General features: G+C 40.9%; 1 long non-coding RNA gene across 1 annotated transcript; it reads right to left on the bottom strand.

Moving 5' to 3' along the window:
* Positions 1-778: 778 nt before the first annotated feature.
* On the bottom strand, positions 779-4,141 carry LOC140190777 (uncharacterized). Its single transcript, XR_011883683.1, has 3 exons — positions 3,792-4,141; positions 2,982-3,064; positions 779-1,363 (listed from the first exon to the last, which is right to left on the bottom strand). It is a non-coding gene; the product is annotated as an uncharacterized lncRNA (long non-coding RNA).
* Between the last annotated feature and the right edge of the window lie 10,742 nt (positions 4,142-14,883).

Below are 14,883 nucleotides of genomic sequence, written 5' to 3'. Positions count from 1 at the left end.
TGTTCACCAATTAAAGCTACAAGAGAGATTGAAATGCCAGCAGCCTGCCTTTTTATTGCTGGGGGATTGCTCTGCTGTCAGAGAGGGGAGACTGCCATTTTATCACTGGTGAGATCTCTCTTCTAAGGAGAGGGAGAATGTTGCCCAGGATTTCCATGTTTTGGATGTGGACTGGGACTGTGGATTTTTTCAGTCCTATGGGTTTTTTGTATTCCGTGTTTTTCACTGGATCTTTCTGATTTGTTTGCGTGCGGGATAGGGTGATTTGAGGGGGGGGCGGTGATTGATGTGACTGTTCCATTTTTGGGGAGGAGGGATTTGGGGGTTGGTGATTGTGCTGCAATTCTTTTTTTCTTGGCTTCGTGGCTATCTGGAGAAGAAGGATTTCAGTGTTATATGCTTTGATAATAAAAGAACCTTTGAACCTTTGAAGTATTAGCACGTTATCCACATGATGTGATTGTTTTAATTATGTTGCCTATTAATTAAATCATCACTAAGGAATATCTTATCTACAAAAGTGATAGATTTTTCAGAAGCACCATCTTTTCTTTTATTTCTTTTCTTTCGTTTGACAACCTTTAGCATTATTACCCCTCTTGGTACCATTTCTCAGCTCTTTATTTAGTTTGCTTAATATTTTTAATGTTCATTTGTACTTTAAAATAAACTGAAATCTTGGAATTGAGACTGCTCATCATTACTGACTCCTGGAAGAACCCTAAGGATCAGAAATTAAACAGAGATCTAACATCAAAGAAAAAAAAGAGTTGCCCGGTAGCCTGTCTGATATTCAAATTTAAGGTAAATTTATTATCAAAGTACTTGTATGTCACCATGAGATTCAGTTTCTTGCAGGCATTCAGAGTAGAACAGAGAAATACATACAATAGAATAAATGAAAAACTAGACATAAACAAAGACTGACAAACAACCAAGGTGGAAAAGAATACAGACTATGCAAATTTAAGAAAAAAAACAGTAAATAAGTATTACCGACAATATGAGTTGTAGATTCCTTGAAATTGAGTCCACAGTTTGAGGTGAGTGAAATTATCCACACTGGTTCAGGAGCCTGATGGTTGAAGGGTAATAACTATTCCTGAAGCTGGTAGTGTGGGATCTATGGCTTCTCCTCCTCCTTCACAGTTGTAGCAGTGAGAAGAGAGCATGGCCTAGGTGGTAGGGGATCCTTGATGATGAATGCTGCTTTCTTGTGATAGTACTCCTTGTAGATGTGTTCAGTGGTTGGGATGGCTTTGCCTATGATGCACTGGGGCATGTCCATCACTTTTAGTAGACTTTTCTGTCATAGGCATTGGTCTTTCCACACCAATTAATATTAATATGCTGGCTTTGGGAGCTTAAAGAGGATAAAGATTAAAATAAAATTATTTTCAATGTAATGGTTCCATTTTTTACATATTTCAAAGTAAAATGCAATATCTTATTTACTCAAGGTAACTCCTTATGTTTTTAATAATAATCAAATTCTATGGTTATGGTGGAACATGTTGTACAATGGATCTGCTATAAATACATTGATTTCTGTATTGATCAAAATACTGTGACTCAAAATAACTGTGGAGAAAAGCAAGCAATTGTGTACTGTATTACATATTGTGGTCAGTCTGGGACATCTTTCCATTCGCATAGAGTATAGGGGTTTTAATTGAGCTTTATTTCTAATCGTTGATTTTTCAATGAGTTTTGGACAAACTGATCCGGTGTAATCAAGAAGTATTCTCATAGTGCAGAGAATATTTCGGATGTAGAAGATGGGGCATTTGAAACAAAATTAAGTAATTAAGAGGGAATAGACAAGGGTGGGGATGGGGTCAGAAAATAGCAGGTTGTTGAGAAAGGGTACCATGAAGCTGAAATTGTCAGGACAGCTAAGATTATTGGCTGCAGTCTACAATACTGCAGGACGTGTATGTGTCCAGAACAAAGAAGCAAGCAGGAAAAATCTTAGCAGACACTTCCCACCCTGCCAACTGCCTTTACCAAAAGTTTCTTCTGGAAAGTTCTGGAGGGGTATTAAAACACCATCTTAAAAGTTACTTCACCCAGTCAGTTATTCTGATCAACCATTTCATTTAGCCCCATTACTTCTTTCTATCTATTACCCCATCACTGCACTGTAAACACTTTAAACCTCTTTTTATAATGCTAGTTACATTGCAAATACATGCTAGTATTTATATATTTATGCATATCTGTACTTTAACCTATAACTTTATATAATTCTTTATTCTTTATATTTGTTGCATGTTATTCCCTGATCAGCACACCACAGCAAATTCCTAATACGTGTCAATGTATATGGCGAATAAAGTTGATTCTTAATCCTTGAAGAATCATATGAAAGATTAACATTGGCATAGACCATTGTCCAAATATTGTCTGACTTTTTAATATAAAATTCTAGGCAATTTCATATTAATTTCATGCAGTGCATCTTGTGATGCATTTTATAAAGTCTGAGCTTGCTGTCATCATTAAAAATGACAGGATACTTATGTGCCCCGGATGTAAAACAATAAAAAATTATAGCAATTTCTTTGAGTTGTAATCAACTGACATCTTTAATGGAGTGGAGTGTGAGAATGTTATCTACCTTTTATTCCTCTTCCAGCATTCATCAATTCCTAAATATCAATGAGAGACTTTCCTGCTGTATATTTATGATATGTAATTGCAGTAATTACTGAAGTGTGTGTTTTCATTTATTTTCATGCCCTGTTTTCAATAGGTATATGAAAACATATCTTTACTTGTATTATATTTCACAAGCAAAATCTTGTAGCTTTTGAAGCAGGTCATTCAACTGTTTTAGCAACAGAGTAAACAAAACATCTTATTTTTTTTCTGAAGGAAATTTTGACCATGACTTCTTAGTCATTTTTGTTTCCTTCTTTATTGTGTGTGACCACCACCTGATGGTAACTTCTGATACAGAAAGATTCCTTCTACCTCACCTGGTTTCTCAACTCGTCTGAAGGTTACGTGATGTTGTAATGGGATGAGAAATAAAACCTTGTGATGGAGAAGGCATTACAAACTGAAAGAAGAAGCAAATACATTTTCTTTGTTATTTGTTACGACACCTATACTTACTCTGTACATTAATGCTTTTCTTGGACATAAGGAATAGAAGCAAGAGTAGGTCTTTGGCTCCATTATTCAATAAGATCATGGCTGCTCATTTTAACTCAGCAATATTTTTCTGCACTATTCCCAAATTCTTTGATTCCCTCAATATCATAAAAATAACTGATGATCTCAGTGTGTGAACGTACTCAGGCGTCGGGCCTCTTTAACACTGTTGGGTGATGAGTTTTATAACCAACTTTAATAACCAAACATTATTTCCCCATTCCTCCACCTCATGTGTGATTCCTGATCCAAACCATTGGGACGGAATGTGAACAGCTGGGCTTTCAGTGCCAATCCCTACAACACCCCACTACACACAGCTGTCCAACACAAAATAAACTGCTCATTCCCACTCTCCATTTTCTCTGCATTTACTAAACCTCAATATATACTAATAAATTGCCCCATTTCTATTTGATTCTTTCTCTTCAATTGTCATTGTCTCCTCTTCACCATCCCTGCAGATGCCCTGCCTACCCTCGACATTCTCTTTCCCATCAGACAGGAGATACAAAAGGATGAAAACAAATACTACAAGGCTTCTATCCTGCTGCTATGAGACTCTTGAACTCATCTCTTGTTCAATAAAATTTAATCTTGACCTCACTATGGTCTTACATACAAATGCTTACCTTACTTTCTCTAACATGAGGAAATCTGCGGATGATGGAATTTCAAGCAACACACATAAAAGTTGCTGGTGAACGCAGCAGGCCAGGCAGCATCTCTAGGAAGAGGTACAGTCGACGTTTCGAGCCGAAACCCTTCGTCAGGACTTACTTTCTCTGTACCTTTTACACTTTATTCTGCATTTTTACTGTTTTATCTCAATGCACTGTGCAATGAAGTGATCCATATGCACAGTATACAAGACAAGCTTTTCACTGTATTTTGCTACCCGTGACAATAATGAACCAACACGAGTACCAATATGATAATCCCTGTTCCCCTACTTCAGCAGATATGAAGGCACCAGGCATTTTTCCCCTGATTTACAGCCTCTTACCCTCTCATTTAATTCATCAGCTCCAGGCTAATTTGTAAGCAGTTGCAGCAAATATTTCCATGACCATCTTACTACGTCAGCACTCCATACAAATCAAACTGCGCTCTGCCATGCGAGACATTGTACATTTCCACCTTTGTCTTTATCTTAATAGCCATCTCCCATATTCCTTATCATCAATTACTAATTTAACTCAGCCGTACCAGCAAAAGCTAGTAGAGAGAAAGAAACAGAGAACAAATTGCTTTAATACATTAACTTTCCTGACCTCAGGACAAATCAAAAAATGTCTTATAACCAATGGGGACTTTTGAACTGTTGTCACTGCTGCTATGTCGGAAATACTTAAGTCAATTTGTATGCTACTAGCTCACACAAAACAACAGTTATCCTCAATAGATAATACTTTTTTTTAGTTAGATTGAATGATGATTATCAGCCATGAATTCCCCAGCTCTTCCTCATACAGGGGTATAGGATTTTTACATCCATATGTGGTGGGAGAAGATAACCTTCCTTTCCCTCACTTTTACTTCTAGGGCACCTTGGGAATAGTGATCTTGTGCAGCACAGCCTGATGGATGCGATTAAGTATTCGCGTTTCAGCATGATACAGCTGAGGATCGCAACCGCTTCCAAGGTCTGAACAGTTAATGAAGATGTCTTAATGTGATTGAATAAACTATAGCTGCTTGAAACCGATAGAAACAATGCCAATTATGGCCGTATGTCTCACCAGATTCCTTGTAGGAAACGTGGCTGCAGGTTAGGAATACAGGTGCGTTTAAGAAAATGGGGTTTTGGACTCCCAAAACAAACTATCTTGCTGGCAAATGCACAGTCTCTAGTAAATAAAATCAACGATTCAGAGCAAGGGTGCTCCATGAGAGGGACATTAGGACTGCATGCATGTTTGTTTCATGAAATCCTGGTTAACCCCTTCTGTACCAGACACGGCGATTCAGATTGACGGGTTCACTATACACCTTCAGAATAGGACTGTCGAGTCTCTCAAAAGCAGAGGTGGAGATGTATGTCTCATGATCAACTCCTGTTGGTGCACAGATGTATCAGTGATGTCTCAATCCTGCTCACCAGACCTGGAATATCTCACAGTTAAGTGCCATCCATTTTACCTGCTGAGGGAGGCTACTCTGATCATTTTGGTAGTAGTCTACGTTCCACCTCAGGCCAACATCAAACAGGCTGTAGATGCATCTGAGCAATGGAATCAACATGCACGAAACAACACACCCTGACACCTTCACCATCATTTTGGGGGGATTTTAACCAGGCCAGACTGAAAAAGTCAATAATTAATTACCATCAACATATCACTTGTAGTACCAGAGGAAACAACACACAGGACCACTGTTACACCGCCATCAAGAATGCCCACCGTGCTATTCCATGCCCACACTTTGGAAAGTCTGATCACCTGGCTGTACATCTGCTCCCTGAGTATAGGCAGAGACTGAAGACCGCAGCACCAGGTAGTGAGGACCAAGAAGGTATGGACAAGCGAAGCCCAGGAGCATTTACAGGACTGCTTTGAACTGATGGACTGGACTGTATTCAGTTACTTCTGACTTCATTGAAACCTGTGTGGATGAGTGTGTGCTTACAAAAACTTGCTGTACATTCCCAAACCAAAAGCTGTGGATGAACCAGCTAACTGGATTTTCAACCTCTCACTGCTATGGGCAGAAGTTCCCACCTGGTTCTAAAAGGCAACAATTAGTGTAAGCTGCCTTAATGACATTGCTTTGTGGATGCAGAACTGGCTTGCCCACAGAAGGCAAAGAGTGGTTGTAGACAGGTCATATTCTGCATGGAGGTCAGTGACCAGTGGTGTGCCTCAGGGAGCTGTTCTGGGACACTTACTCTTCATGATTTTTATAAATGACCTGGATGAGGAAGTGGAGGGATGGGTTAGTAAGTTTGCTGATGACACAAAGGTTGGAGGTGTTATAAGAGTGACTACACTTTAAAAGGTGTTTCATTGCCTGAAATTAGGACAGCTACTATAGAAATGCAAAGCTTTTAGAATTTTTGGTAGGCAAAACTGGGCTGAGAAGTGGCAGATGGAGTTCAACCCAGATAAGTGTGAAGTGGTTCATTTTGGTAGGTCAAATATGATGGCAGAATATAGTATTAATGGTAAGACTCCTGGCAGCGTGGAGGATCAGAGGGATCTTGGGGTCTGAGTCCATAGGACGCTCAAAGCAGCTGCACAGGTTGACTCCGTGGTTAAGAAGGCATATGGTGTATTGGCCTTCATTAATTGTGGAATTTAATTTAGGAGCCAAGAGGTAATATTGCAGTTATATAGGACCCTGGTCAGACCACACTTGGAAGTCAGTGCTCAGTTCTGGCCGCCTCACTACAGGAAAGATGTGGAAGCCATAGAAAGGGTGCAGAGGAGATTTACAAGGATGTTGCCTGAATTGGAGAGCATGCCTTATGAAAACAGGTTGAGTAAACTCTGCCTTTTCTCCTTGGAGCGACAAAGGATGAGAGGTGACCTGATTCAGGTGTATAAGATGATAAGAGGCATTGATCGTGTGAATAGTCAGAGGCTTTTTCCCATGGCTGAAATGGTTGCCACAAGAGGACACAGGTTTAAGGTGCTGGGTGTAGGTACAGAGGAGATGTCAGGGGTAAGTTTTTTACTCAGAGAGTAGCGAGTGTGTGGAATGGACTGTCGGCAACGGTGGTGGAGGCGGATACGATAGGGTCTTTTAAGAGACTTTTGGATAGGTACATGGAACTTAGAAAAATAGAGGGCTATGGGGAAGTCTAGTAATTTCTAAGGTAGGGACATATTCAGCACAACTTTGTGGGCCGAAGGGCCTGTATTGTGCTGTAGGTTTTCTATGTTTCTATGTTTATATGTTAATGACTATCGGCCAGTAGCACTCACATCTACGATGATGAAATGCTTTGAGAGGTTGGTCATGGCGAGAATGAACTCCTGCCTCAGCAAGGACATGGACCCACTACAACACCACAATAGGTCTACGGCAGATGCAATCTCTATGGTTCTTCATGCGACCTTAGATGACCTGGGCAATACAAACACTCATGTCAGGATGCTGTTCATTGACTATAGCTCAGTGATTACCACCATCATTCCCACAGTCATGATTGATAAGCTACAGAACCTGGTCCTCTATACCTCTCTCTGCAATTGGATCCTTGATTTCCTAACCAGAAGACCACAATCTGTGCAGATTGGTGGTGATAGCTCCTCCTTGTTGATGATCAACACTGGTACACCTCAGGGGTGTGTGTTTAGCCCACTGCTCTACTCCCTCTATATCCATGACTGCATGACTAAGTATAGCTCAAATACCATTCTTAAATTTGCTGATGATACAACAGTTGTTGGTAGAATCTCAGATGGAGATGAGAAGGTGTACAGGAGCGAGATATACCAACTAGTTGAGAGGTGTTGCAGTAATGACCTCGCACTCAATGTCAGTGAGACCAAAGAGCTGATTGTGGACTTCAGGAAGGGTAAGATGAAGGAATATGTACCAATCCTCATAGAGGGATCAGAAGTGGAGAGAGTTCCTGGGTGTCAATATCTCTGAGGATCTAACCCAGTCCCAAGATATTAATGCAGCTATAAAGAAGGCAAGGCAGCTGTTAGATTTCATTAAGAGTTTGAAGAGATTTGGATTGTCAACTGAAACACTCAAAAACTTCTACAGATGTACTGTGGAGAGCATTTTGACAGGCTGCATCACTGTCCGGTATGGGGTGGGGTGGTGGTGGGACTACACAGGATTGAAAGAAGCTACTGAAAGTTATAAAATTAGTCAGCTCCATCTTGAGTACTAGCCTCTGTAGTACTCAAGACAGCCTCAAAGTGCCTCAGAAAGGCAACATTCGTTATTAATCACCTCAATCACTCAGGGCATGCCCTCTTCACATTGTTACAGTCAGGAAGGAGGTACAGAAGCCAAAAAGCACACACTCAACGATTCAGGAACAGCTTCTTCCCCTCTGCCATACAATTCCTAAATGGACATTGAACCCATGAACCCTGCCTCACTTTGTTTAAAAATATATATTTATTCTGTTTTTGCACTATTTTTAATCTTTTCAATGTACCCATATATACTTACTGTAATTTATTTATTTATCTTTCTTTCTGTATTATCATGTATTGCATTGAACTGCCGCTGCTAAGTGAACAAATTTCACGACACATGCCGATGATAATAAACCTGATTCTGATTCTGATTCTTGCTGTAACATCCCAAACATATTCTGCACTTCACCTTATACAGCATTGCTTCAACCCTCAGCTGCAGTTCTGGATTGTGTACTCATGTCACTCTGGTGAAACTAGAACTCTTTAATATGGTATTTCAAAGACTGAAATGCAAATAGCACAATCTAACCCTAGCATTCTTGGGTAACGGATTTTAGAAGTTCACCACTCACAAGATATCAAAGCCAGAATTTATTTAGTGATTCTGACATAACAAAGGGTTAGAATTCTCTTGCAGCTAGCTTTCTTTGGAAAGAAAGAAATTCCACACCTCTTCTGTGGAATTCAGATAGGACAAATTCCAGACACTTGATGATGCAGTAATCATATTGGAGCAACAGCAGGAAATTCGCCAGAGATGTTTTGTATAACAGAGTGTTGTCCTTTGACTAGGTCTTTATTCTTTGGAGCATAGAAGTTTGAGGGGGACTTGATAGAGGTGTTTAAAATTATGAGGGGGATTGATAGAGTTGACATGGACAGGCTTTTTCCATTGAGAGTGGGGAAGATTCAAACAAGAGAACATGAGTTGAGAGTTAAAGGACAAAAGCTTAGGGGTAACATGAGGGGGAACTTCTTTACTCAGAGAGTGGTGGCTGTGTGGAACGAGCTTCCAGCAGAAGTGGTTGAGGCAGGTACGATGTTGTCATTTAAAGTTAAATTGGATAGCCACATGGACAGGAAAGGAATGGAGGGTTATGGGCTGAGTGCAAGTCGGTGGGACTAGGGGAGAGTAAGAGTTTGGCACGGACTAGAAGGGCCGAGACGGCCTGTTTCCGTGCTGTAATTGTTATATGGTTATATGGTTTATATGGACTAAAGAAGTTGAGCGTGTATGGTTAATGCACAATGACCTTCAGTTGGTTCTACAGAGGGAGTACCAGGTTATCAGAATTTTCTGTACATTGTCTCACTTCATTCATCTGTGCCGGAGAAGGGTGGTTGCCCCCAGTAGCTGTCCACTAAATTCACCAGCTGAAGACTGAGTGAATGTATGCTATATTCATGCTTATGAGGAAGAATCAACTGCACTTGTACAGCTCCACAGCAAATGAAGCTCCCCTTTACCCTTCTGAGAATTTTGCAGGTAAATCTATAACCTTCCAAGGACAGAAAGTTATAGAGTGATGGAGAAGAATGGAAATAGGCAACAGGCCCTCCTGCCCACCAAGTTCATACTAAAAATCAAGCCGCCATTTTTACAATTATCCTACTGAACTCGGCCCCCCCCCCGCCCCCGCCAATTTCCTTGGCTACGTAAGTCTAGGGGATACACACTCTGGTCCCACCGTGAGATTGAGATGGCTCTCGCAATCCAATCCCTGGTTTGTGTGGATGCTGTTCCAACTCAGTGCCAAGAAATAACAGACAACACACTGCATGCGATTAAAGGAATTATATTTATGAATCTTAACTTAACTAAAGGGTTATTAAAGAAAAGGAAGAAAAAAACGACAAGAGCCCATTATAATTAAACACACAAATGTGCTCAAGTTGGAGGTCAACTCTTCCAAAAGTCATATTCAGCGATTCTCTGTAGGTACAGAGGAGATGGCAGGGGTAGGTTTTTTATGCAGAGAGTGGTGAGTGCGTGGAATGGGCTGCCAGTGACGGTGGTGGAGGCAGATACGATAGGGTCTTTTAAGAGACTCCTGGACAGGTAAATGGAGCTCAGAAAAATTTTGGGCTATGGGTAACCCTGGGTAATTTCTATGGTAACGATATGTTTGGCACAGCTTTGTGGGCTGAAGGGCCTGTATTGTGCTGTAGATTTTCTATGTTTCTATATTACTATGTTTCTACCTCAGTACCTTGCTCCATTGAAACACGGTTCCTCACCAGGTCAAATCCTACAACCGGTTCTCTCCAGCATTTTCTCTCTTCATCTTCCGCTGAACAAAGGACCTCAGATCACACTGGTGTCAGTCACACAGCACAGAAACCCAATCTTCTCACATTCCAAAGCACCCATTATCTCTAACCATAATCCAAACTCTGCTTCTATAGAAGGTCCATTACATTAGCAGTGAAACCTTTCCCAAGGTTTCACCTTTCACCATTCTAACTTATTTTTTTATTCCCATGTTCTGATCAGCACCCCTCAATTTTTACTATTCATCTATTCACAGTGGCTAATTAACCTACCAACTGGCACATCTTTGGGATGTGGGAAGACAATCTCTTTGACCCCCTACCATCAGGCAGGAGGTACTGGAGCATTAGGATGGGAAACAGTTCCTTCCTCCAGGCTCTGGAACTACTGAACTCCCAGACACTATCCACTTTTAAATTAACTTTTTAAATTGCGTGAAAAATACATTTTATTATTTGTGATATTATTACTGTATGTGTTGTGAATGAGTTAAATGCACTGTGTTCTGCACCTTGGTCTGGAGCAATGTTGTTTCATTTGACATTTCAAAGTTCAAAGTACATTTTGTTGACCACTTATTTAATCGTATACATATATGCAGTTGAACTTGAAATGGAGAGTTCAGTGGAAACCCATTAGTCACAGGCAGAAGTACAAACTCCACATTGACAACATTGGAAGCCAGGATTGAACCACGTTTCAACCCTTAAGGTTGGATACAAAGGAGGAGGGTAGGACCAGCCATCCTAGTCTTTGAATACTGTCGTGTTGGTCTGTAGATTGTATCTGTGACTGACTCCCTTAAAATGCTCTTCAATTTTTCATAAGTCTCATCACAGACTTGTAAATATTTATTTATTCATTATTCAGGACCTGGGTGTCCATGGCAAAGTCAATGTCTATTGCCTGCCCCGAATTGTCCTCGAGCAGGTGATGAAGGGTCATCTGCTTGAACTATTAAAGTCAGTACAGTGAAAGTACTGCAGCAAAGCTATTGTGGAGATAGGCTTCACTGCTGATATATTTCCAAATGGGATGGTGTGTGAGCTGGAGGGGAACCTACAAGTGGTTGCGTTCCCATGTGCCTGCTGTCCTTGACCTCTTGGTAATGATGATCTAGGGTTTGGGAGATTCAACCATCTGAGCAACTGCAGTGTTTTGTGCAGATATCAAAAACACTGCAGGAACTGAACTGGTGGTAAAGAGAATAAATATTTAGGGTGGTGGATGTTGTCCCGATTAAACAAAATAAATGATGCTAAGCTTCTTCAAATTGTTGTTGAACTCCTTTTGGTAAGTGCAAAGTAGCCCCTCACATTCCTAAACTGTGTTTTGTAGATGATGGAAAAGTCTTGTGGTATCAGATAACCACCCTCTGAGATCAAGGCAAAATTTGCTGCACTCAGCAGGTCAAGAGAACTGTGAAGAAAAAAAAACACAGATGAGTTTTAAGTTGCAGTAGGGGTGGAAGGGATAGTTATCCAGCTTCTGACCTTATAGCCATGTCCCTGGTCAGTGCATACTCTAATGATAATGAAGATAGAGTCATCTTGAGTGCTAATGCCATCGAATATAAACGGAAATATAGATGGTTTCCTGTTGGAGAAAGTCACTGCCTGGCACCTACGTTGCCTTTTGTTTGTTGCCACTGAAAGCTCCAGGTCTGAATGTTGCCTTGTCTTTCTTGCTTCATTTGCCGTGGATCTGCAAATGGAATTGTACAAGCGTAGTCATCAACAAACACCCCCATTTCCGTCCTTATGATGGAAGGTAGGTCACTGGAGAAGTGACCTTCCTTTGTGTGTGGAATGGCTCCAACTATTGGAGTGCTCTCCCCATTGACATCAGTTTCAGCAGGGCTCTTTAATGCCCTGGTTCTGGGATCTTCTCCCTTCCTTTCCAGTCCTGAAGAAGAGTATCAGCCTGAAACGTTGACTCTTCCCTCATTTCCATAGATGCTGCCTGATCTGCAGTTTTCCATCAGCATTTCGAGTGTGTTGTTCCTTAATGCCATGATCAGTCAAATAATGCTTAAATGTCTAGAGCCTCTGCAATTTGGCTCTGTGATCCATGTTCAATCCAAAGATACTAGGACTTTGTACGCCTACAGAGTGCAGAGTTGAGAGTTAAAGGGCAAAAGTTTAGGGGTAACATGAGGGGGAACTTCTTTACTCAGAGAGTGGTAGCTGTGTGGAACGAGCTTCCAGCAGAAGTGGTTGAGGCAGGTTCAATGTTGTTATTTAAAGTTAAATTGGATAGCTATATGGATAGGAAAGGAATGGGGGTTATAGGCTGTGTGCAGGTCGGTGGGACTAGGTGAGAGTAAGAGTTCAGCATGGACTAGGAGGGCTGAGATGGCCTGTTTCTGTGCTGTAATTGTTATATGGTTATACTGATTGGGTATCTGACTCAGTTGCTTTGAAGGTATCACACATTCTAAGACGCATGGCTGATGTAAAAATCCTTGGTTCTATCAGCACAGTTTTAAAAGATGCTCTCCAACACATTTTCTAAATTCTTCATATGCCATAAGATCATAAAATGTAGGAACAGAATTAGGTTATTCGGCCCATTGAGTCTGCTGCGCTATTTCATCATGGCTGATTTATTATACCTCTCAACCCCATTTTCTCCTGCCTTGTTTTCATAACGTTTTACACCCTTACTAACCAAGAACTTATCAACCTTCACTTACAATATATCCAATGACCTGGCCTTTGCAGCCCTCGGTAACAATGAATTCTACAGATCCACCACCCTCTAGCTAAAGGTATTCCTTCTCATCTCTGTTCTAAAGAATGTCCTTGTAGTCCAAGGTTGCACCCTCTGGTCCTAGACTTCCCACTATTGGAAACATCTTTTTCACGTCTACTCTGTCTAGGCCTCTCAATATTTGCCAGATTTCAAAGAGACCTCCTATCATTCTTCTAAACTCAAGTGAGTACGAGCCCAGAGCCATCAAATGCTCCTCATACATTAACACTTTTATTTATGGGACCATTCTCACAAGCCTCCTGTGGACTCTCTCCAAAGCCAACACATTCTTTCTTAGGTAAGGGACCCAAAGCTGCTCAAAATACTCAGAGTGTGGTCTGACCAATACCTTATAAAGCCAATGCCCTATATATGCCGATGCCACTCTACTCCACCCCCGAATTCTCCCTTCATGGACATCACACATACATTAAGCTGTGTATTAATTAGACCCTGTGCTCCTTTAATTCAGGAAGGATGTTTGGATGAAAAATACATCAATCAATAACCACAGTACCTGAGACAAGCATTGAATTTTTTTGCCCCTCTGCCTCCTGTGTCGTTCGCATCAGTGCCAAGGTCTCCTAAGTGTAGATGATGTACTGAATCCTTGGTTACCTCTCTAGCACATGCCGTAGATTGTTGTACTGTATGTTGGTACAATTAATCCTTTTAAGCTTTGCGAAGTAACCGAATATGGGATGAGTGCTTTTCTGTTTATGCTTTTCTTTATGAATGTCATTGTGAAAAATAGTCTACGTGGCACTGCATGGGTGCTGCAAACGTCAGAATCAGAATCAAGTTTAATATCACTGGCATATGTCATGATACTTGTTAACTTTGTGGCAGCAGCACAAAGTAATACACGATAAGTATATAATAAAACAGAATGACAGTGAGTATATATATGTGTTATAAATAGTTGAATTAAAATAAGTAGTGCAAAAACAGAAATAAAAAATGCAGTGAGATAGTGTTCACGAGTTCAAGGTCCATTGAGAAATCTGATGGCAGAGGGGAAGAAGCTGTTCCTGAATTGCTGAGCATGTGCTTTCAGGCTTCTGTACCTCCTTCCTGATGGTAACAATGAGAAGAGGGCATGTCCTGGTATCCTGGATGGTAGGGTCTTTAATGATGGACACTGCCTTTCTGAGGCACCACTCTTTGAAGATGTCTTGGACACTATAGAGGTTTGTACCCATAATGGAACTGACTAATTTTACAACTGCCTGTAGCTTCTTTTGATCCTGTGCAGTAGCCCCCTCCCCCCCCCCATTTCAGAAGGTGATGTAGCCAGTCAAAATGCACCCCATGGTACATATGTAGAAGTTTTCTAAAGTTTTAGGTGACAAACCAAATCTCCTCAAACTCCTAAGGAAATATAGCCGCTGTTTTGCTTTCTTTACAGATGCATTGATATGTTGGGACCAGGTTGGTTCCTCAGGGATATTGACACCCAGGAGCTTGAAATTGCTCACTCTCTCCACTTCTGATCCCTCTATGAGGATTGTTTTATGTTCCCTTGTCTTACCCCTCCTGAAGCCAGCAATCAGCTCTTTGGTCTTACTGACACTGAGTGCAAGGTTGTTGCTGCAGCACCTCTCAACTAGCTGGTGTATCTCACTCCTGCAAACCTCTTGTCTCCATCTAAGAATCTGCCAACAATGGTATTATCATCAGCAAATTTATAGATGCAAACTTGAGGTACTGTCTTCAGAATAAAGATTAACTTGTGGCTCCTTCTGTCATATTATGTTAACTATGAGTGAAGTGAGTGCTTATTGGCTGTAAACAAGAGAAAATCTGCAG

Source organism: Mobula birostris, chromosome 31 (assembly GCF_030028105.1).
Source record: "Mobula birostris isolate sMobBir1 chromosome 31, sMobBir1.hap1, whole genome shotgun sequence".
NCBI classification, from domain to species: domain Eukaryota; kingdom Metazoa; phylum Chordata; class Chondrichthyes; order Myliobatiformes; family Myliobatidae; genus Mobula; species Mobula birostris.
Note: the sequence above shows the minus strand (reverse complement) of the source record. Positions and strands in the feature narration are given on the sequence as shown.